Source organism: Bidens hawaiensis, unplaced genomic scaffold, assembly GCF_021521415.1.
Source record: "Bidens hawaiensis isolate Kalapana, Puna unplaced genomic scaffold, B.hawaiensis_p1.1 tig00064752_1, whole genome shotgun sequence".
NCBI lineage: Eukaryota > Viridiplantae > Streptophyta > Magnoliopsida > Asterales > Asteraceae > Bidens > Bidens hawaiensis.
Window position 1 is genome coordinate 27536 of NW_027501551.1, and position 26203 is coordinate 53738.

Here is a 26203-nt window from a genome sequence, read left to right on the forward strand (position 1 = left end):
TGAAGCAAGTGACTCTTATTTATAATAGTTCAAAGTATTGGATGAGAAATGTTTAAATTTGGAATACGGATCTCGTGTTATTACTTATTAGTTAATATAATGGAAAGTTGTTGGAATACTTAATTAATTGATATATATATATACATACATATATATATAGGGTGATGTTAGAATAACAAGTGAGTTATTTGTAAGAAGTGTAAGAAGTAATATCGGGCGTTGGATTTGACCATCTGATGGTAAATATTGTTATTGTGTTTTTTGTTCGATGTGTTTTATTTTGGTAGTTCGGTGTGTTTTATTTTTTTAAGGGTAAAAACCACTTCTTACACTTTTTAGGATAGTTTTACTTCTTATTTTAACCTTGCTCTCTCTCTCTCTCTCTATATATATATATACCAGGAGAAACCAGCGCGATGCAGCGAATACGACAATTTACTGCACGACACACGTTTATAGTTAATCAATCATCTCAAAATATATTCTATATCAATTATCTACCCACACACTCAAACAAGAACGCGATCGATATCGATTCAATTTGTTAAGTTGAAAAAACCAAAAAAAAAAAAAGATAACTTATATAAGCAAGCAAAATGTACGTTGTTCAAGGCTTTATGAGTATTATTAAACCATATAACTAACATTAAAATAAGATAACTCTGATATCACTAAAATAACAGCCATTATGCATATTAGATATATACCAGCCGATTGTGATTATACCCTTCAGCTAAACAACTTAAAATCAGAGTCATTAAAGAACTTAAATGCAAGTAAACGTAGTCAACCTTCTCTTCACCATCAAGCAAGCTTTGCCTTCCAAACGATAAGAACCATTATATCGTACGCTTCAATCCATGGGGTTTTCTTCTTCACTAATTGCAACAAAGTCCAACTGCATAAAAAACAAAATAATCAACGAAAAAAACCCAAATCATGATCCAAACAAATACATGAACCTAAGTAAAAGTTGCATACAGAAAGCGGAAAAAAATAAGCATTCTTTTACCATACAGAAACGGGTCATGTATTTTGTTTGTTTCAACTTTCTTTCCTTTTGCTAGTTACGCTCGATCAAAATTTATTTATTTTTAAATTAGGACAGCAAATTCATGCTTCTGTTCAATTGAGATTTACATACATAGGGTTTATATGACCTATACAAAGTCCAAGGGAAGGGTATTTTGGGTGTTTTTTCAGATTCTTTCGGACATGAAATTTGTTCAAAGGTGTTTCAGGCAGTGAAAAAAGAGTGGTTTGACATCCACGGGCAATTTCAGGAATTAAATAGCTTTGCTTGGCTAACCAGTCAATGGGTCAGTTTAGTTGCAAAAGAAAAAATCTAAATAGTACAGCTCGTTTAACTTACGAAAGCCCAAGCACAGCTTGCTTTTGAGCTCTGTTTCTATACATGCACGACTGAATTTGGGAAATTACTCTCCCTTCATCAATGCATGCAACTGCTGCTGATCTATACATGCACATATCATATAAATGTTTATATAAATACATAAAGTTTGAAAATATAACGTAACTTTATCAAGAAACACAAGAGGCCTTGTTAATGCGTACACTTTGAAACAGTTATCAAGTTATTTTCGACACGTTAATAAAGACCTTGTAAACATGTGTAACGGGTTACCAGATTACTTTTTGACAACAAAAAAAACACTCATAACAATGATTTATCGGGTTAATTTGGCCTCACAATAAAAAATGTATGAACACCCGATACCAGGGTAACTTTGACAATGATCAAAACCTACACAAAACAAAACTGTTTCGGACAGACCCGAACCAGTTTCCAAACCACAGCGATTTGTAGCCCTTTTAGTTTTGACCAAAGTTGACCAAACCAATTCGGTTTATAACCTGAACCGGGTTGGGCACATAGATCGATATAATATCTTATTTTAGCTTCTGATTTTCACATTATATTTTATATGTTCGTTTGACTTTATAAGTCAATACTGAGCATCAATAAATTACCAATTTCAAAAAAACAGTAACCCAATCCATGCCTTTTTAAAAGAATTCCAAATCATGAAATTGTTTATGTTTAAAACAGTAAGTTAACCCAAATCTGTGACCTTTTCTCACAACCCACATCAAGAAATTCAATAAAACTATAACTAAAGGATCCTTTAAATCTTACCTCTAGAAATTTGTAAAATTTTGTGATATCTTCAACATACTGTCATACTCGACTTCCGCATCAAATCAACAATGTTATTCTGAAACATATACAATTACAAATGTGATCTGGTCAGCCGATTGACTAAGTTGACTCATTCCCAAACAATTTCATAGCGCTTGCCATAGCTAACAGTTGAACCAAAATTCGTCGTAAGCAGCTGCCAGAATAACAATAGCCCAAGCTTGTTCCTGCTGCTAACCGCCACCGCATATATAACATAAAATTTCATGTCAAAATTAAAGTCTTAGTCATATACTTGTGAGGGAAAGGGAAAGCAAACATACCGGTTCGAAGCCGAATCTTTATTATCATTATAAGCCTTAACTTACATAAATTAGAGCTAATAATAGCTTGAAATCAATTTTTTATCTTTCTTTTTCCCCCTTTTTGCATACTTCAATCCCTTTTGTTGTAACCAAGCCCGCAAGCCCGCTTCCTGTTACCTGAAATCACTCACTTGATATAAAGAATCTTATATGGATAAATGTCGAAGATGATAAACACAAAGTACCTGCATATAGGTTTCGCATGACTTTATGGCTAATCTTAGTCTTTGTGTTATTCTTCTTAGATGTTATCTCACTTCATTTTCTTTTTGTTGCATATATGTATACACACACACATAAGCATCAGAAAGATACAAACATGTATATACAAATTATTTAAATATCATTGTGACAGTGACAACAAAATTAAGACTTGACATAAATCTGGTACATACAGAATACTTACTCAAATGACTTTTTATTGCCTGTGACATACACAATTCCTGTAAAACAAACAAACTATCATAACTGTAATGTTAATTTAACAGAAATATTAAAGAGAATATAACATAGAATGCTTACTCAAAGAATTATCTATTGCCTCAATTCGCCACAACTAAACCCAATTTTTGTAAAACAAACAAATTATCATAACCCTAATAGTGATTTAAAATGTTATCATCTATGAACCTGCTAGTCAAATGATAACATGAAAATTCCACTTCACATACAATTGGAATGGAATTTCATATCATGACTTTGTGAGATTGAAACTTGAAACCCTTAGTTTCTGCTATTGGTACCAGAATTGAAACGAAGAATGCGACTTTCTTGCTTCTTAACCCAACTTGACTGGATTGCTTTCAAATCAGTTTGACAATTTGAAAAATGAATAGGTGAGATAACATACTGAAATAGGTGAGATGTGGAACATAAACCCTAAATGCATCCCCAATTCATGTCGATAAACAAATTCAGAAGGAGGCTAAGGATGTTGGCGTGCTTGAGTTTAAAATTCGTCATATAAAATTAGGGTTTGTTGAATATCATTTGCAATTAAAAACATTGACAACAAGATTCAATAATATGCCCTACCTTGCTAGCCCAGCCAATGATGAGTTTGAGTGCGACCATCGATTTAGGGTTCTTTATTGAGCGACACATGATGGAACGATTATCACTTTCATAGGGGATTTTGGTGGTGTTTTCGAGTCACCGGAGAATGAACGATTCTCACCATCGCCGCTGCTAGGTTTGAGGGTTTGACAACAGAATCTGTGTTTGAGATTCAGAGTGTTAAATTTGAATTTTGAATATAGTTTGAGATGCCCGCGTCGTAGCTTGAAGCATTTATGGATTTAAGGGTTGGTTTAAACATGCAATGGTGAGTTGTACATCAAGCATTATACATTGTAAAACTTTTATTTTTCAACATCTCAACATTCTCTCTCTAATATCTATTATATATATATATATATATATATATATATATATATATATATATATATTATATTGTCACACCCCAAAAACCTCATAACAATAATTTCAACGGAAGTCTTTACAACTAAACAAATTTTCGGGCGGTGACAGTTGTTAATCGATAGCCAATCATAATAACACAACGTTTAATATATAATATTAAACATATTTAATAAACATCAGAGTTTACATAGTTTTTGTTATAGAAACTACATTACGGTCCCATACCTGTAAAACACTTTTAAATACTCTTTGGGTCAACACGAATGTTGGTGAGTTATTCCCGAGAAAAACTTATTATATAAACATAGACAATTTATATATAAATAACACATGAATATAATAGTGTACGGCTATTATGCTCCCAACAGTACCGATCTTTACACGGTACAACACAATAACGAAACCCGCATTTTACCTTTAAGCACAAAAAGCGTTAGTTGTAAACTAGCTAAGAATACAACGCGTGTATGGCTACCAATCTGATGACTCGAAACATACCATACTCGAAATATTCCCACTTGTAACCTAACGCGAATGGAAGTGGGGGGCGTCACCCCGATAGATCTACCAACATTTCTGTGCCATCAATTCAATTAACAGTTATTTAACCAAATTGATTCATCCCACAATAACGACAATTTGTAAAGTATAATGAGTTTTCAAAACATATATATAAATGCGAATATAGATATATAATATGCTTTTGGGAGGAAAAACTCACTTTCGATTTTGGTAGGTGTCCAACTGCTCATGTCCTATATTAATACACGTTCGTTAATTTTAAGTTCAGGTTTGACCAAAAATTGGTTTACTATTTTATATATATATACTTATATATTTATATATAATCTTAATCTAAAAGTTCACACAAGCACACAACACATAGAGTTACTAACTTATAATTCTATAAATACACACTTAAAATATAAACAAGTAATAATCAACCAATAATTGTTTTATTTAATAATTTAAATTAAATATTATAATTTGTAAAAATTATTTACTTTAGTTGCTGTAGTGTACTGAAAAATTTAAGTTTTATTTTTTATTTAGAATTTTGACTCTATTATAGTCGGTATTGCCGGTTTCGTCGGTTTCGAACTTAAAAACGAACATTGTCATTTTGTGAAAACTTTTAGTTTTAAATTATCAAAAACACTTTTTATATAGTTTTTAATCATATTTCTTTAGTTTTTCAATAACAATGATATGGTTTTCATTTTTGTTACCGATTTCATAAAGATACTCATTTTAATGTTTTCGTGTCGGTTTTCGCGACACGAATAGTGTTAGTTTAAGTTTTTCTACATTTGACTTCTCTTATACTTTAACTTATGTTAAATATAAGAATATCATGACTTTAGGAGCTGTTTTAATTCAGTTCCAAAAACTCATGTCGCTTTACGTTAAAAGTCAAACTTTTCGACCGTTAATGTTACCGACAAGCTATATAAGTCATAATGTCAAAACTAAACCATTTGGTACAAAAATTATACATATAATAACAAGTAACATGTCATCAAATTCATGTTTGATCATCTAGCACCAAGTATGCACACAAAACAAATCTTTCATTACACATGCTCAAGCCTTAGCTTAAGCTTTTATCAATATAATGAGCATGTTGTTTCTATAATCTCTACAAGGTGTTTATATACCAAACTTTCCAGATCTTAACAGCCCATAATATAGTTCTAATCCATCCCATTATCATCCTTTAAACAAAAACATTCTTGGTTCTTTAACAACAAAGTTTCTATATTTAGCAAAATCGGTTATTTTAACAACTTCCATTTAATTCAAGCTTTCAAATGTATTTAAATGTAACTTATTTCTATCTCATTCAACTAGTTTGATAGAAAACTTTTAACAATTTATTAAACACTTGTTCCTAGATTTTCCATTTACCTATTAACAAAGTTACTATTACTAGTAAGTAGCATTTTTACAAATCTTATTATTATCCCGAAAATTTTCACAATAGAGTTTATTAAAGTAATCCAAACCACAAGTCTTTAATTACTTATACAAGATTATGTTCACTTATCAAACCAATCTTACAAAACCTCTTTTTCAATTTAAAAAGTTTCTTTTGTTAGTAATTTTTAACACAAATTCTTGTTTGCTTAAGTTAATCAAGTTTCATGCATCCTAGTACTTCTAGTTGATTTTAACACAAGTGTCATTTAATAACTCTGGAACCGATTAACGTTCCATTAAAGAAGTAATATATAAAAAACTGTTATTGTTTTAGACACAAGATGTACTATATATATATATAACATATCAGATCACTTGAAGTTGGTTGCAATGGAGATGGAGCATTTGTGATTGTGTATGCAATCTCAAAACAAAATTTATGCTTTAATTGTTATATAAAAATGCTACATTATGTCACAAATGAGCCATAAAATGAATGTTAATTATATAGAAAAAGAACGTTAATTATATACACACACGAATAACTATAATCTCATGTATCAGAGTTACTTACAACCAAATTCATACCCTAACTACATATAACAAACACAAACTCACAACCAGAAAACATAAGAATCGTGTTAACAATCTCCTATGCAAAATAGAATAAAATCATTGGCACAAACTGCATTTCGCCCTAAAAAAGCATTACTAGACCCATTGTAAATCCGATTCACATTTTCACTTAATTTAATTTAACCATCTAACCCTAGAAAACAACTCAAATAGTTGTTAAACAAAGCTTTACCCGACAACCAATAAAATCACAGACAAAAGCCAAAACACTGTCTGAGCTCAAATGTGTTCAAGAAAAAACAACCAATCATGCTAAATTAAGTGAACAGTAATAATCAAATGGACATAAATCTAACATAAAAAGTTTCATAATGCAACTGACATGGCAAGTAGACTAATACAAACTACTACTCATTGTCAAAATGATACATTTAAAATCCACTGCGAATTTGAATATTTTAAAACTTCTGAACATACTTTTGACTATTTAAGGTTATCCATCTCGATATTTAGAGCATGTTTGGGATTGAGTTTGAAAAATGCTTATTGGCTTTTGATGTTTTCAAAAAACTAATAAGCCAAAATGTGTTTGGCAATCACAAAAATCTTTTTTATTTTAGCTTTTTGAAAGAGTTAAAAAACAATTTCCAAAAGCCCCAAATCTAGGCTTTTCAAAATGACTTTTGAAAAAGCCGATAAGCCAATAAGCATTTTTCAAACTCAATCCCAAACATTCCCTAATCTAGCACTTTTAACCACATTAAACCTATATTACCTTTTAGACATTGTCAATATCTTACAATCTGTAATATTAAAACTGAACTCACGGACAACAACTATTACCAAAAAAATCCATTGTAGAAGCCTGTAGGAATGTAGAATTGACGTAAGTGAACTCTTAACGTAGAATTGTCACGAGTGAACACTTAGAATGATATTTACTAGGAAATGCTATGTGCAGAATCCATAAAAAAAGTGAAAAACACATTGATATCTCTTTAACTTCTTTATATTAATCGATAACGGTGGCGTACAAAGTGAATATGACAAAATATCTATACATGTATTCTATGGACCAAAATCTAAAACGTATATTTAAAGTTACCTATCTGATATATAGGCAAGCTTGAATTTTATACGTCGTGTATCTTATACGACGCATATGTTATGCACCGCATAAGTTATCCGGCGTATAACTCATTTACTTTCAACATTACATAACTTTCTACACTGCTATTTATACAATACAAAACCTACAAGACCTAAGCAATAAACATTAATCACTAGCAAACACACCCTTGTATGTTGCTTAGTCATGGTCTTCAAAATCTTCATAATCTTCAAAATTTCAGATCAATCATCAAGGCCAAAGAAATTTTTACGATAAGCCTTCAACTCCTTCAAATGATTTGGCCTTTGACTTCTCCTGAGGCTTCAAATAGGTCTTACACCTTTCATGAATCGATATTTTAACCACATAGCTCTTTTATTGCTTCTTCACGTTGTGCCTTGAGCTCAGCTTCCTCTTTATCTTGTTCAATTTGCATGTTCTTGGTGACCATGATGTAAACTACACACGCACCCTGCCTTTTGAGTTTTATCTGGATGGTGAGTGAAGATATTATCAAGATTGTAAGTTTGGTCATCAGCAGACAAAGGATCAACAATATTACACCCGACTGGATTTATGATTCTCCTAACAAATTGAATTATCGGCTCAATCACATTAAGGATCTCTCATCCATCAGAAGTGAATAAATCAGGATGTTGTCTAGTTTGAAGCTTTTCGTCCTTTCCTTGTAGATCCTTGAATTATCATATGCTAGCACCCTCAGCTTGTCTAGCTCATGTAACTGCATCAATCTGTTACTCTCATGCACCAGATCCTGACTCCTTCTCTGGTTCATTTTGACATTGCTTTGATGAATTTATTCATATCCTTCCTTCCCATATCCAACACAATGAATAAAAATATCAACAAGAAACTTGTGTGGTCTGCTAGTCTTTTGATAAGTGTTCGAAACCAAAGGACCGTAATACCCTATTCTCAAGAAACAACTCTTTACTAGCTTCTTATCAAGAGCAACAGGATTAGTCGCTCCATCTCCAAAACCCAAAACTCTTCTGATAGAGTCTTCAAAAATCATAATCTACTTGTCTTGCACTATAGAATGTATCTCTTTATCATCCAGCTTCGCATGCATCCAGAAAGTCGTTATGATAGATTCATAAGCATTACATCTTTCAGTAATCTCTTTAAATCTTTGATCTCTTTTAAAATGGCATGATCACGTTGAACTTTTCAACCTCAGAATCCTCTTTTTCAAGGTAAGCCACAATGTTGTGCTTTGTGTTAGTGCACGGAAATTTAACGCTGTGGATACATTATCTTGGCATATGTTCTGGATCAGTTATCCTTAGCATGTGTTCCAGATCATGTCAGGATCAAGGATCCTCAGTACTTATAACTTACTAATGATTGATGTTTTTGTTATATTAATATTATGGCAGGTACAACGGCTAGTGACCAAGTCTAACCTATAATTTCGCAATTAAAGTCATTAAACAACGTGGTCAATGCATGAAATGGTTACATTGAAGGAGTGGCTTGATTAGAGGCTAAAAAATAAGGATATTTGTTATCTTATTTTGGTATTTAAAGAAGCCAAGATCAGCTAGGTCACAGACACTTACACACTCCGCTCTACAATATTAGCAACATACACGCACTTAGCAATTATTGTAAACACTGATCAAAGCTTCCACCATTGTAATCTTATTTTTGATTAATATAGTGCTGATAGACGATTTCTCATCACCCGGGGTTTTTGTGCCGGCGATCATCATCCGATCAAAGGGTTTTCCTCGTAACGTATTGGGATGAGAAAATTACTAAGGAAGATTGAAATCTTCTCAACCTCCTTGGAAAGTGGCCAAGTATAGAAACTGAGAAGTTATCTTCTGGAGTTCCTCTAAAAGTGTAAGTTCGAGCAAACTACACTTCATTAAGCCAGGTTGTTCTTCAAGTCAAGCAGAGTTTGTTTCAGGGCAAACTTTTGACTAAACCAAGCTAAAACCAAGTATTTTGGTGGATCGAGCAAGGTTTGTTAATAAAAAGTGGTCCCAGCAAGCTTGAAGAAAGATACTGAAGAAATTACTCTAAGGACTTTCAACGAGCAAGGTTCAACCTCGAGCAAACTAAAGTGTCACCAGCACACTTGGTTTTGTTCAAATACAGTTGGGATATTTCCTAACTCCTTTCCCTTTCCATGAGGGGGCGGTGGGGGTGCCTCTATGACGAGTGGAACAAAGAAGGCGGGATTCGCCTCATAGTCATCCCTTGCCCTTTTTCGCGAGCTCTCACCTGGGTGAGCTCCCAGAAAAGTTGGTACGGGATGAGACAAATCAAAGGCGGGTGAGGGATCGATTGGGGCAAAGGGTGCTCCATGGGTGCCGCTCTCGGAGTTGGGGATATCAACGGCATGTGATAAAGTCATCTGTAATATAAAGTAAACTCTTAGCAATCATAATATATATATATATATATATATATAACCAAATAAATATTTCATTATTATGTCTTTTTTCAGGGTTTTTTTTTGAACGAGTAAGACATGAGAAACATTTTATTTATTTATTTAATCATTATTATAACTTTTATACCTTTCCGGTTTTTTATTTATACTTTAAGTTATGTGTTTTTTAATTATTTTTCTTGATATTTTTGATAGATTTTTTTGGCCATAAATCATTCTCACATTTCTCATTTTTGTCTCCACTTTAAGTTTGACATTTTTCCTTATCAATTAATATGATCCAACATTTTGTTGTTTCAGATTTGAATTTTAGGCTTGATAGTGCATTTTATTTGATTTAAGATGGATTTGTCCGTTCGTCTTTCCTGCAACGATATTTTTGTTTATGAAATAGGCTGATTATAATATTCTTGATTGTACGGAATGTTCATTTGTGTTCATTTATGTTTGTTCTATTATGTTCATTTAACTTTGGGTTTTGTTCCGTTGAATTAAACTGATGAATATGAACATCATGTTGCGTTTGTTCATGAACATTTGTTTACATATCAATAGAAAATAATTAAATAATATTTGTATTTTACAAATTATATTTTACATATTCATAGTAATTAATTCTATAGTGTTCATTTATCTTTGTGTTCATTTACATTTGTTCATATATGTTCATTTATATTTGTTAACCTATGCTCGTTTAGCTTATTAATGAACAAACATAAATGGACAAAAACATGTTTATTTTTTAATCGACGAACATGAAAATAAATATTTGTCCGATGAAGTGTTTGTTTAAAGTTAAATCAATGAACACGAACAATGGCTACATGTTCGTGTTCATTCGGGTTGTTTATAGGTTTACATATATAATATAACAAAACAAAAAGATTTAGGGTTTAGTAATATTACCTTTATTGGTATAGACTTACCATGGTAGAATCTGATGGGATTGGCAATAGCCGAAATTGATGTTCTTGTCATTTAATAACTCTGAAAACGATTAACGTTCCATTAAAGCAGTAAATATATAGCAAAAACTGTTATTGTTTTAGACACAAGATGTACTATATATATATATAACATATCAGATCACTTGAAGTTGGTTGCAATGGAGATGGAGCATTTGTGATTGTGTATGCAATCTCAAAACAAAATTTATGCTTTAATTGTTATATAAAAATGCTACATTATGTCACAAATGAGCCATAAAATGAATGTTAATTATATAGAAAAAGAACGTTAATTATATACACACACGAATAACTATAATCTCATGTATCAGAGTTACTTACAACCAAATTCATACCCTAACTACATATAACAAACACAAACTCACAACCAGAAAACATAAGAATCGTGTTAACAATCTCCTATGCAAAATAGAATAAAATCATTGGCACAAACTGCATTTCGCCCTAAAAAAGCATTACTAGACCCATTGTAAATCCGATTCACATTTTCACTTAATTTAATTTAACCATCTAACCCTAGAAAACAACTCAAATAGCTGTTAAACAAAGCTTTACCCGACAACCAATAAAATCACAGACAAAAGCCAAAACACTGTCTGCGCTCAAATGTGTTCAAGAAAAAACAACCACTAAGTGAACAGTAATAATCAAATGGATATAAATATAACATAAAAAGTTTCATAATGCAACTGACATGGCAAGTAAACTAATACAAACTACTAATCATTGTCAAAATGATACATTTAAAATCCAATGCGAATTTGAATATTTCAAAACTTCTGAACCTACTTTTGACTATTTAAGGTTATCCATCTCGATATTTAGATGTTTTCAAAAACTAATAAGCCAAAATGTGTTTGGCAATCACAATTTTTTTTTATTTTCGCTTTTTGAAAGGGTTAAAAAACAGTTTTCTAAAAGCCCCAATTCCAGGCTTTTCAAAATGAGTTTTTGAAAAAGCCGATAAGCCAATAAACATTTTTCAAACTCAATCCCAAACATTCCCTAATCTAACACTTTTAACCACATTAAACCTATAATACCTTTCAGACATTGTCAATATCTTTTGTTGGTGCATAATGTCAGTAGTTCAGTATCTAGTGTTTTGTATGTGTCTGTAATCGTGTTAGATTGGTTGTTTTGGTTTTAGATATGGTGTCACACAAGTTCGACTGATGTAAGCGAACTTGTGGACAAGCGAAGTTAAGACAACTTCGCCTAGTCTGTTAGGCGAAGTTGTCGAGGCCTATATATGCCTAACTTCGGCTTGCTTAAAAAAAAGTTTTTTTTTGGGCAGTATGTGTAAGTGATTCGAGATCACGTGTTGAAGAGTTGCAATACAACGTGTTTATTAGTATTGTAATGTGTGTTTGTGTATCGTCTCAACGTATTATATATCTTACGTTCGTATCATATTACATGGGTATTCCGCACCCTCGTGTTACGAGATACTCCTGTGTAGATCCGGCTGGGAACCTATAATTGGTATCAGAGCTTTTGCTCCTCGTGATTGTGTGGTTCGGGATTATCACACGGGTGTCAAGATCGTTCTGTTTGACTATTCGCGGAACGAGTTTACGTTGAAATACCTAGTTTTTGTGTCTTACCCATCTCCCACCATCAAATATAACCCATTATACCTTCACATACCTCGCAATACGTCAAATTAAAACCTGCAAAAACCTCGTGTTCATCAGGAGAAGTTGCCGTCATCGTTTGTAGGGTTTAAGCGAACTTATAAGGTTTAAGCGAAGTTATAGAGAAAGCGAAGTTGGGAAGTTAAGCGAAGTTAAGTTGTTAAGCGAAGTTATAGTGCAAGCAAAGTTAAGGACAAACGAATATAGGAAGAAGCAGCGAAGTTAAGCAGGCGAAGTTAAGCTCAAGCAAAGTTAAGCACAACTTCGCCATCTAATCACTGTTCAAAATAAAGAAAAATTAAATACTTTCTTTGTATTTCGAGACGTGTTTCTTTCAACTATGACTTCGATAAACATTACAGAACTGGTAAAAATGAAGGTTGAAGCTGGTTCAGCAACTAAAGCTCCAAAAATGCTTAAGGGTACCGATTTCGTTGCATGGAAAGATCGGTTTGAACAGTACGTGAAAGTATCAAGACGCTAAGATGTGGGTTTGCATTCAAGATGGATACATTCCACCAACATCCTTGTTTGAAGGTCGTGATCAAATTAAGAAGTACAGTAAGATGGAAGAGGAGGAAAAGAAAATGTATGAGGCAGAGAGTAAAGCTCATGCAGCAATAACCATGGCTCTTCCATAAGAGATTCTTCATACCTTCAAGAAGTACAAAACTGCTAGAGAGCTATGGGAAGCACTAGAAAATCGTTATGAAGGTAATGTGGGGATACGTGCTTCCAAGACAAAGCTGATAAAAACCCAATTCTCTGTATTCAAGTACTTGAAAAATGAATCACTTGACGATATTATCACAAGATATTATCACTTGATGACCGAACTCAGTAATTACTCCATTGAATACAAAGAAGAAGAGATAGTAGAGAAACTTCTTGATGCTCTTCCACCGAAATGGGAAATGTATACGGTTTTGATGAGAGAGGATAAAGAATTTTCCAATATTGATTTGGAAACAGCAGTCAATAAGTTACGAAATTTTGAACTTAACATGGTTCGGAAGGAGACACCAACTGATCAGGTTCAGGATCCGGGAATGTATGGTGCGAAAGTCACTTCAAGTTCAAGTTCAAAGTCAGAATCCTCTACCTACTACTCAAAGGGAGAATCAAATTCAAACTCAACTCGTGATGGTCATGTGATTCTCAATATGGATGGCGACGTATGTTTCGTAGCTGGAGGTAGTAATCATTCAAAACCTCAAGCCACAACTGGAAATTTCTCGTCTAATGTTCCGAGCTACAACTACTCACAGATGCCCATGAGTGTTAAATCAGCTGAACAACAGTTTGCTCTTTATGCATCCTTCATTGCATCTTATGAGAACTACATCAAAGGTAAAATAGTCGACCCTGCAACTTTGGATGAAGAATATGATCAGATCGATGCTGATGATTTGGAGGAGATGGATCTGAAGTGGCAGATGGCTATGATAGTAAGAAGGGTAAAGAGATTCATGAAGAAAACAGGTAGAAAGTTCGTTGGAGAAAGACCAGGGTTTGATAAATCAAAGGTTTGATGTTACAACTGTCAACAGAATGGTCACTTTGCTAAGGAATGTACAAATGAGAGAGTCGAACGAAGTCAGAACAGGCCTGCACAACAGCATGGGGGTGGTAGTGAGAATAGAGCTATGGTATCTAGACAGAATGGTGGATACAACTGGAATATACAAGTTGAGGAAGTGTTCGAACATGCTAATTTGGTAAACATCGAAACTGGAGGAAGTGAGCGGGAGACGGGAGAAAATCAAGCATATATGGCAGAAGTGAACGATCAACTCTCTGAGTAAGTTCTGAACCTCATTGTATACAATGTGAAAATCTGTCTGAACAATTGAAAACAGTAACTGACCAGTTTATTAGTTTGGATGCACAATTTAAAACGTTAAAAGAAGATCATCACTACACTAAAACTAGAGAAAACAGTTATTCGGTAAAAATAAAAGCTAGTGAAAAGGATATCAGAAATCTTAAAGTAAGTCTAGCTGATAAAATACAAGTAATTGATCTTAGTTATCAAGTGTTAGAAGAAAAAACCAAACTGATTGCTGAAAGAGATAAACAGATAGCTGATTACCAGGTAAAAGTGGTGGAACTAAACAGAAAAATTGAACAATTTAGAAACTCTTCAGCAATGCTTGATCACATCATAAGTGTTCAACGTTCCCCAGTTAACAAAGGGGGAATTGGATTTTCTGAAGTTCCACCACCGTATAACAATAACTATACCTATAATCCTAGTAATCAGAAATCTGCTGATGTTGAGATTAGTCAGACAGTTCCAGTCAAAATTTCGACTAAAGAACCTGAAGTTAATAAGAGCGAAACGAGTAAGCCAATTTCCAATGTTGAGATTTCTGTTCCTAGTTCTGTCTCATCAAATTCGGACAAGTCATTCGAATCGGGTGAGATAAAAGAAGAGGTAGTGTTACTAAAATGTGTGGAGGAATATAAGCCTGATGAAAAGAATTCTTCCTAAACCCGTTCGTCCCACCATATGTTAGACAAACGGGTAGTAATGCAACCTCGACATCTGCAACAACTGTTGAGACGAAAGTTGAACACAGAAGTTGTTTCAGATGCAATAAAATAGGACACCTTATTGCTGATTGTCCTCTAAACCAGAGAATATTTAGAGGTATGAGGCCTTCGAAAACTGAGAATAAAAGGAATTTTAATTATAATACGGGTAAGATTGCGAACTCATCAAATTTCAGATATTGGACTAATCCAAGATTTCAAAGAAATCGGTCTCAGTTTTTCCCAGTTAACAACCAAACCAACAATTATAACTCAGTTAATTCACTAAGGTTTGGATGGCCTCATAGTCAATCCTCGAGAAGGTTTCCTTTCAGAACTTACAGAAATCATTCTCAAACTGACTTTGGGCAACCAAAGTGCTGGATGCTGATGTGTAGTGAAACACACTTACTTTCCGTATCATTTTTATCATGTTTTAATTGATTTTTAGTTTAATTATTAAGTTTTATGGTTTGTTTATGCTTGATATTACAAAGATGATTGTTTTCTTGTAGGTGATGAAGTTTGGTGGAAAAAGGAGTTAAATTGAAGAGTTTAGGGGCTTAATTGTTCAACTTTCAAACTTATAAGTCAAAGCCCGACCCAAGCCCACATCTTAAAGGCCTTATATAATATTATATTAAGTTGATTAATGAAGTTTCCAGCCATTCATTCCATCATAATCCCGAAATACAAAAGAAAAAAAAACCTAAAACCCTAACTAGGGCAGGTTGCGATCGGAACAACAGGGCAGCAAGAAAAAAAGAAAAAAAGGACGGCGGCTGAGGGGTTGTGATGGCCGGAGAGGAAGGATAACATCAAGGGTGATCTTGTGCAGCTGCTAGGGGTCAATAACAAGCATAGATCTCAGCCATACTTGATAGTAAAACACTCATAAACTTTACTTATTGTTCAAGAACCCTAACTTTATTGATTTGGTCTTTTGCTTTGAATTGTTTTGCAATTGATTGATAGTTTGTCTTGTGATTGATATTGTTTGGATCCTGAATGAGTTTAATCATGTTTAAGTTGATGTTTATGATGTTTTTCTTAAGTATGCATGGCTGTCCAAAATCTATGTTAGGCTAAACTTGCTGGTTCTACCTAGGATAGATGATTGTTGAGTGGTTTTGACTTGTTTAATGGGTTGTTAATGTTCAAGACTTGAATTATTGATGTAAAGTTTAACTAAACCATAAATTAGATTGTGTGTGATGGCTGTGTTTTATTTGTTATTACTTATAATCCTCTTGCATTAGTTAATTGAATTGGTTTTGGTTAATTTATTGCTTGTTAAACTCTTGACTTGGTGTTTAGGGTTTATTTGCGGGGTGTACAACCGTAGGGATAAGTGGGTAATATAATCATCTAAAATCAGTTAAAATACACCTTCTTTGAGACCGAGAGGTGATAAGAAGTAATATTGTCTCGTTGTTTTTACTTGTTAGAATTAAGACCGCGCGAGAGCGGGTTTTTGTCTTGTCAAGTTTGAGTGTTTATGTGCAATTAGTTGGTTTAATTTGGGTTAAGTTAAATTGTTCCTCTATCCTTGGTGACGTAGTATTCGTTTCCATTAGGCTAGTGTGTCGGTGAGACTGAGAGGTGAGTCGTCATTTGAATACGTTAATAATTGTTTTTCCGGTTTATTCTTTAAAATCAACTAAAATAAGTTAGAGTTTGTTAGAGAGACTGAGAGGTAATTTGACTTTCTTAAACAAGTTTTAGTTGTGTCATCTTTTATAACCGGTGTCTTGAATATTTTCAATCCGTTGTCTTGTTATTTCTATCAACATGATTCATTCCTAGGTAGACGTTTTTATCACTGCAGTCAAAGTTTTCAAAGTTTTGTTAAAAGTTTTCATTCAGTTAAGTTAAGTAGTTAAATTAAATTCTAAAATAAATCAATTAAATATTTTGGTAAGTCTTGGTTAGAGTTTAAATTATAAACGTTTTCACGTGTCTTCGAGTTCGATATCCGGACTTTCCTCATCTTTGCTATACGCGACCGGTACACTTGCCATTTGTGTAAACTAGGATAGATTGTTTGGTTTTTAAAGCTTAGTTGCGACTTTTGTTTTATTTATATATATTTTCGCACATCAGATGCCGGTCGATAGATTTAATTGACCCAAGACCAGTAGGTCTTGGGTCCCCAGATTTTAATCTTTTTCTCTAATTGTGCAGGAACAGTCGAACAGGGCTGTAAACAATTTGTGGGTTGTGGATAGTGGCTGTTCCCGGCACATGACTGGTAATAAGAATTTGTTACGTGATTGGAAACCTGTTCAAGGTGGTAGGGTTAGTTTCGCTGGAGAGAATGGAGGTAGAATCAGTGGTATTGGAACTGTGACGAATGGAAAAATGAAGTTAGAGAAGGTGAATTTTGTAGAAGAATTGAAGCATCGAACTGCTGCTCCCAGGTTCTTTGGATACAACAGCAATTGCGCGATTACGGTCTGAATTTCACTCAAACCCCTATTTGCATTGATAACACTGCTACAATCTCAGTAACTAACAATCCCTTCAAACACAGCAAAACTAAACATATTGACATTCGTCATCATTTTATACGGGATTGTGCTGAGAAGAAATTAATTGTGCTAGAAAAGGTTGATTCATTGGATAATTTCGCCGATCTTTTTACTAAAGCGTTTGACCGATCCCGTTTTCAAAATCTTGTTGAACTTAATGGGATGATCAATCCCGAGTAACCTTGTTTTCCGTTTTTCTTAAAAAAAAAACATCACTATCGCTTAGAATTATGTCGGTTGCTTCAGTTTGAAGGATACATCTTCGGATATGTTTGGTCCTTACTTCTACTAGTAGATTATGAGGATAGCCATTAACCAAATGACTGAAAGTGACCGAGGCGGTTTATGATGGGTTTTTATTCTTTCGCTGAGAAGTAGTCGTTTATACTTAGTTAGAAGGACACGTACTCGTATGTGGTCGGTCCAGCTGATCCAGTGGATCTTCAGGATAGCCGTTTACCTGAAGACTTTGACTTGATCGGGGCGATATAATTTAATTTTTTTTAGGGGAGATGATATAATTTTTCAGGTCTATAACTTCGTAAGAAGTTTCAATACAATGTTTAAAAGAAAATTGATCCAACCATGGAAAGTGATAGAAAAACTAATTCTGTGTGCTTAACTGGTGAAGTTATTAGGCCTAAAAGACTCTAGAACAACCATTGTAAGTTATGGTAGCTTTATATGGTGCGTAAAAGTAGAAGTGATACAAACTAAATCTCCTCGATTTAATGTGGAGAATCATTCTGAGTTGTGCATGTCTCCATATACATCTTTCCGAATGATAGGCAGAAAAGTGATTACCCTGTCATACACGAGCCCGTGAGTGTTCTGATTCCCGAGAAGATGGTGTGTCAAGTACCTGCAGTGATCCAGATTCGGGACTTGCAGTCGTCTACTATTTGAAGCTGTATTAATATCTTTATTTAAAAAAAAATGTTGTTAAGCCTTTTTGAAGCTTATGTTATTTCAAATATCAACCAAGAGGCAAGAAAGAGAACGGGAAGAAGACTCTAAAGATCAATATGTACTTACTATTTAATCAGACACTACGGGTCAAGGTCAACTCGGGGTGACTTGGGGAAAGCCAAATACGCTTTGAAAATAGATAGGAGGCATCACAATCTCTCATATGATGTCCATCTAAATTTTGAGCTTAATTGAACCTAATCCGTATCACAGAAGCGATGAAAACCATACTAAGTTTTATATCTGCTTACAACCTGTCTTTATGTCACAATACCGCTGAACATGGATCTATGTGACAGCCACTTAATTAGTATGATTCCTGTTCGGATCTTTTCTAAAACATGCAGGTTCTCGTCAAGATTGAAATTTGATCCCTTTTATTTACTTACTACAATTTTCACATGCATATTTTGTTTTATGGTTTAAAACTTGGTCACTTGGTTATTTGATCGTAAAGTTTAAATCTTTAACGGAGGATTTTAAAAGACAGTTGTACTTTGATCAAATTTATAAGGTCCTGTTTTGTAAATTAAGTTAGGCGAACTTGTGTTAAGGTAAAGAGGTGAAGTTGTCCATGCTTGGTGTTAAGCGAAAGAAAATGAAAAATCACAAGTACTCCCGAGCACACCCTTGCTACCGAGCACACTTTTGCTTCCTAGCACACTTTTGCTCCGGAGCATGCTTGGTGTTAAGTGAAAGAAAATAAAAAATCACAAGTACTCCCGAGCACACCCTTGCTACCGAGCACACTTTTGCTCCCGAGCACACTTTTGCTCCTGAGCATGCTTGGTGTTATGTGAAAGAAAATGAAAAGGCACTAAGTAATCCGAGCACACTTTGTTTTCGAGCACTAAGTAATCCGAGCACACTTTACTTCCGAGCACACTTTGTGCTAGTTGAAAATTGAAAAATCACAAGTGTTTTGATTTTCGGGTACACTTTGTGCTAGGAAAGTGCTTCCGGGTACACTTTGTGCTAGTTAAAAATTGAAAAATACAAGTGTTTTGCTTTTCGAGTAGACTTTACTTTCGAGCACACTTTGTGCTAGTTGAAAATTGAAAATCACAAGTGTTTTGATTTCCGGGTACACTTTGTGCTAGGAAAGTGCTTCCGGGTACACTTTGTGCAAGTTAAAAATTGAAAAATACAAGTTTTTTGCTTTCCGAGTAGACTTTACTTCCGAGCACACTTTGTTTTCTGAGTACACTTTGTTTTCCGAGCACACTTTGCTTCCGAGTACACTTTAGGCGAACTTGTAAAGAGGCGAAGTTGACCATGGTTGACCTTGAGCGAAGTTAATGATAATCTGTTGACCAGCGAAGTTGTCACAGGGGCGAAGTTAAGGTTAACTTCGCCCTTGCATTTTCAAACCTATATAAGGGTCAACCTGGTCAAACCCTCGGCGAACTTATATATACTCCTAACCCTCGGCATACTTAATCCTTGAATCCGTATTATCTGTTTCCAATCCCTGTTAAAGGTGTGTAGGCTCGGTATTACATGTAATTCATACTAATGGTGATAATCAAGGGTCGTGGTGATTCGATGTGTGACATTGTTTATGCTAACTTTTAAACAATTAATAAACCAATCTGTTTCTAATATGTTCGTAACTCAGTAAATTGTCTAGATCTCCATAGTAACATCTTTTCATGTTTTCAATCACAAAAACACCAAACAAACCATGATCGGACCTCTGTTTTACGCCGTTTCAGATTCAGGCGAAGTTAACTTTAGGCGAAGTTGTTCTCAACTTCGCCCTAGGCATAACTTCGCCTGCTCATAATTAATTAATTAATTAATTAGTCTGGTTGTTCTCAGGCGAAGTTAGGGTTAGGAGAAGTTATACTCAACTTCGCCTTATGCATAACTTCGCCTGCTGCTAATCTTATTTAATTTAAAAGTTCTAGTTTGTTATCAGGCGGAGTTATGTTTAAGGCGAAGTTGTACTCAACTTCACCATATGGTTAACTTCGCCTGCACATAAGATGTTATCATAACTTCGCTTATGGTACCAAGCGAAGTTATGATCTGCTTTGTCGATGTTCTAACTCAGACCGTTTGTTGTGCAGATATGGCTGCTGTAGCAGGAGCTGGTGGTGCTGGTGGTGACGAAGGTGGTGAAAACAACCGACAGTTCTTTCCGGGTCACAACATGTACATTACTTTGGATCCGGATGCTAGTGGTATCGACGATTATCGCGAGATCATCTCCTTCCTAGTTCGCTCACGTATTTTTTACGCTATTACTACAAATCTCCCCACATCTCTACCGAATATTGAAGATTTCTGGCGAACGGTAGAATATGACTGTAGAGTTGAGCCTCCGGTTATGCGCGCCACAGTGAACAATCAGGAGGTGCAGTTCTCAGCAGATCAGATCAGAGTTGCTTTGCAGTTCGGGACTGAAACTAGAGATGATCCTACAGATTTTTCAGCTCCATACAGAGATGGTGCATTTTTACGTATGGTCTATTCGGGTTCTTTGGGTGACACTCAAAGGCGAAAGGGATTCTTGCTGGATCAGTGGCGTTTTCTGATGCACGTGATGATTGTGTGCATGTCGGGTCGTAAAGCTGGTACTGACGGTATGGGGGCAACGATGCAGCCTTCAATGACAGCCCTGACTCACAACAAGCCCTACAGCTTCAGTCAGATGGTGTTTTATGAAATCGATCGTCAGAGACGCACGGTCGCTCGTGAGAGATTTTTAATGTGCCCCAGATTCTTACAGATGATTTTGAATCATGTAGCACCTATGCTACCTCAACGACGTCCCATCCGTTATGTTGAGAGTGTAAGTAAGAGTATCTTTGCGTAATGTAGGTCGTCAAGCGCACGCAGCAAACCAGAGCTTCGTCCGTGGCACACTCCATTATTTGGTTATTTGGTGAACCCTGCTTATATTGCTCCTCGTGGAGATGAATTTCGGGACCCGACACAGCAACAGGCTGATGTTCCTCAACCACCACCTGTGGTACAGCAGGCTTTGCCTGCTGATCCTGTTGCATATCCAGAGGAACAGGTAGATCTTGAAGCTGATTTTGGTGGCCAAGGGTTCTTTGATATGGAGAAGATTGATCCAGCTGCAGAGGTTCAAGCACCAGAAGCTGAGGCATCTGGTGTGAATGTTTCGATGGTAGCTACGTCTATAACAGATTCTGAGAGAACCGACTCTGACTCCTCCGCTGGCGATATCGCTGAAGCACGACAGATTCTGGTCACACAAGAAAGAATACATGGTAAGAGAAAGAAAGACTCAGATGACAGTGAATCTGACTTTGAGGAGGAGTGACCAGTTGATACGTCGATCAAAGAGGGCCAGAACTGGTGAGGGTTCGGGAGCTGGTGAAAGCTCAAGGGTGGTTTGTTTCTCTCCACCCTCGTTATCTGGTATGACCATGGTTCCGGCTTCGATGACTGTAACAGTACCGATCACCTCCAGTGTTCCCGTGGTGACAACATCATCATCATTTGGTATTCCACCAACCACGTTTCAGTTTTCGGCTCCGGAGATAGTTTCCTTGCCACCTCCTACTCTTACTCCATCGGAGGTTGTTGCATGATTTGTTGAGTCGACGTTGGTTGCTACTGCGGGGTTATCTGTCACAATACCACCCGCGGTTACTTTTCAGTCTGTTTCTGACACTCCAGCTAGTTTGGGAATACCTCCACCTTATGCTCAAGACGTTTCTCATATGCGGTTTGATTTTGATGCTACCTTATCCGATTATGAAAGGATAGCTGCTCTTGAACGGGTCGTTGCTGAACAGTCAAGAATCAATCTAATCCAGACTCAAGCTGTCCAGCGCCTTGTAGCAGAGAATAAGATCCAATCGTCCCTCCTTGTTGAACATGGTAAACTTTTTGATGCTCTAAAGCAGTTCTTAGCATCTCAGGGGGAGACGAGCTGCAAGGGCGACGAGTTGAGAACAAAGAAGAGTCATGATAGAGACGATGATCCCAATGCATCGAAAGGTGCAGGTGGTGAGTTGCCAAGAATTGAACAAACTCTTGGGACTTCCACATCTCAGGGGGAGTCAACTGGTACAACAGGTGGATCAGGTGGTGAAGATGTTGTGGTTGTGGATGATGAAGAAATGTTGGATGATGATGTTGTGGGTGATGATGATATGTTACCTGTTGAGGAGATAGAAAAGATAGGAGAACAGATTGTGATTGATAGTGAGATTGAAGAGGGAGAGATTGTGGATGACAGTGTAGAACATGATATTCCAGACGTTGACAAAAGTAATGTGAGTCAAGATATGGATGTGTCAGATGAGTCTGAGTGGGAAGAACAGCCGAGATGGAAAGAAGGCTACGCCCAGTGGTTTGTTAAGACAAAGAAGCCAGCGGTTCCGACAATGTTCAAAAAGAGTTACAATATCAAAGGGTATGCTGAGTCGAAGAAGGGTATTATTTGTTGGCTGTATGATGAGCAGTTGAGGTTATTTGTGATGAAACGCTTTGATGGGATTCAGTACTTTAAGAGGATGTTGAGATCTCTCAATACCTTGCCTGAGTGTGAGGTGAAGGATTTGGCTAAATTGGGGTTGATTAATAGAAGTGATGATAATATGGCTAGAATTATTGGGAAGATTGTGTGGAAAGAAAGTGTGAAAGAGAAAAAGTTTGAGTTGTTAAAGCCGCAGAAAGGGAAGCTAGTTGAAGATAAGGAAAGAGGAATGCGAGCTGATGGCAAACCTTGGATGGTGATGAAATATAAGCCGGTTCGTTGTTTGGAAGAAGTGCCGATGAAGACAATGCCTAAGGATGTTTTAAAGAATCTAAAGTGGTGGTATGTTGATAGCCAAACAGCTGAAGCGGTTATGGAAGATGAAGATGAACAAGAAGTTCTGAGAGTGTATGATCCCATGCACTTGGTAAACTAGTCTCAAGCTGACTTGCAGGTGCTAAACGATAAGAAGATATTCTATATTCCTGCATGGAAAGATGAAGCCAAGAAGTACCAGAGAGTGGTCTCGGTTTGTGTTAGACAGGGCGTTCATGCTTGAAGACGGGTGACACGAGATTTTAGGGATTACTAGACACGTGAATGAAGATAGAGATATGAAGCTACTACCAAGGGGGAGTCTGTTGGTGCATAATGTCAGTAGTTCAGTATCTAGTGTTTTGTATGTGTCTGTAATCGTGTTAGATTGGTTGTTTTGGTTTTAGATATGGTGTCACACAAGTTCGCCTGATGTAAGCGAACTTGTGGACAAGCGAAGTTAAGACAACTTCGCCTAGTCTGTTAGGCGAAGTTGTCGAGGCCTATATATGCCTAACTTCGGCTTGTTTAAAAAAAAGTTTTTTTATTTTTGGGCAGTTCGTGTAAGTGATATTCGAGATCACGTGTTGAAGAGTTGCAATACAACGTGTTTATTAGTATTGTAACGTGTGTTTGTGTATCGTCTCAACGTATTACATATCTTACGCTCGTATCGTATTACGTGGGTATTCCGCACCCTCCTGTGTAGTTCCGGCTGGGAACCTACATCTTTCAACCTGTATTGTTAAAAATGAACTCACGGACAACAACTATTACCAAAACAAACCATTGTAGAAGCCTTGTAGGAACGTAGAATTGACGTAAGTGAATGCTTAACGAAGAATTGTTGTGAGTGAACACTTAGAATGAGATTTACTAGGAAATGCTATGTGCAGAATTCATAACAAAGGTGAAAAACACGTTGATATCTCTTTAACTTCTTTATATTAATCGATAACGGTGGCGTACAAAGTGAATATGACAAAATATCTATACATGTATTCTATGGACCAAAATCTAAAACGTATATGTAAAGTTACCTATCTAATATATAGGCAAGCTTGAATCTTATACGTCGTGTATCTTATACGAAGCATATGTTATGCACCGCATAAGTTATCCGGCGTATAACTCAGTTACTTTCAACATTACATGACTTTCCACACTGCTATTTATACAGTACAAAACCTACAAGACCTAAGCAATAAACATTAATTACTAACAAACACCCCCTTGGATGTTGCTTAGTCATGGTCTTCAAAATCTTCACAATCTTCAAAATTCTAAATCAATCATCAAGGCTAAAGAACTTTTTACGATAAGCCTTCCGAACTTCTTCAAATGATTTGGCCTTTGACTTCTCTTGAGGCTTAAAATAGGTCTTATACCTTTCATGAATCGATATTTTAACCACAAAGCTCTTTTAATTGCTTCTTCACATTGTGCCTTGAGCTCAGCTTCCTCTTTATCTTGTTCAACTTGCATGTTCTTGGCGACCATGATGTAAACTACACCCGCACCCTGCCTTTTGAGTTTTATCTGGATGGTGAGTGAGGATATTATCAAGATTGTAAGTTTGGTCATCAGCAGACAAAGGATCAACAATATTACACCCGACTGGATTTATGATTCTCCTAAAAAATTGAACTATAGGCTCAATCACATTAAGGATCTCTCGTCCATCAGAAGTGAACAAATCAGGATGTTGAATTATCATACGCTAGCACCCTCAGCTTGTCTAGCTCGTGTAACTGCATCAATATGTTACTCTCATGCACCATATCCTGACTCCTTCTCTGGTTCATTTTGACATTGCTTTGATGAATTTATTCATATCCTTCCTTCCGATGTCCAACACAATGAATAAAAATATCAACAAGAAACTTGTGTGTTTTGCTAGTCTTCTGATAAGTGTTCGAAACCAAAGGACCGTAATACCCCATCCTCAAGAAACAACTCTTTACTAGCTTCTTATCAAGAGCAACAGGATCAGTCGCTTCATCTCCAAAACCCAAAACCCTTCTGATAGAGTCTTCAAAAATCACAATCTTCTCTTCTTGCACTATAGAATGTATCTCTTTATCATACAACTTCGCATGCATCCAGAAAGTCGTTATGATAGATTCATAAGCATTACGTCTTTCAGTAATCGCTTTAAATCTTTGATCTATTTTAAAATGGCATGATCACTTTGAACTTTTCAACCTTAGAATCATCTTTTTCAAGGTAAGCTACAATGTTGTGCTTTGTGTTAGTGCACGGAAATTTGACGCTGTGGATACATTATCCTGGCATATGTTCTAGACCAGTTATCCTTAGCATGTATTCCAGATCATGTCAGGATCAAGGATCCTCGGTACTTATTACGTACCAATGATTGTTGTTTTTTTTATAATAATATTATGGCAGGTACAACGGCTAGTGACCAAATATAACCTATAATTTCGCAATTAAAGTCATTAAACAACGTGGTCAATGCATGAAATGGTTACATTGAAGGAGTGGCTTGATTAGAGGATAAAAATAATGATATTTGTTATCTAATTTTGGTATTTAAAGAAGCTAAGATTAGCTAGGTCACAGACCATTACACACTCTGCTCTACAATATTAGCAACATACACGCACTTAGAATTTATTGTAATCACTGATCAAAGCTTCCACCATTGTAATCTTATTTTTGATTAATATAGTGGTGATAGACGATTTGTTATCACCCGGGGTTTTTGTGCCGGCGATCATCATCCGATCAAAGGCTTTTCCTCGTAACGTATTGGGATGAGAAAATTACTAAGGAAGATTGAAATCTT

The 26203-nt window shown here is 35.6% G+C and overlaps 1 pseudogene across 1 annotated transcript in view; it reads right to left on the reverse strand.

Annotated features, from left to right (window-relative positions):
- The window catches only part of LOC143604328 (inactive glucose-1-phosphate adenylyltransferase small subunit 2, chloroplastic-like), a 34043-nt pseudogene extending 9149 nt beyond the window's left edge, over nucleotides 1-24894 (reverse strand). The window contains exons 1-4 of the transcript XR_013148269.1: nucleotides 24783-24894; nucleotides 2933-2969; nucleotides 1373-1474; nucleotides 820-898 (exon numbers count right to left, since the gene is read on the reverse strand). The product of XR_013148269.1 is annotated as an inactive glucose-1-phosphate adenylyltransferase small subunit 2, chloroplastic-like (transcript). The remainder of the gene's footprint in view (nucleotides 1-819; nucleotides 899-1372; nucleotides 1475-2932; nucleotides 2970-24782) is intronic.
- Between the last annotated feature and the right edge of the window lie 1309 nt (nucleotides 24895-26203).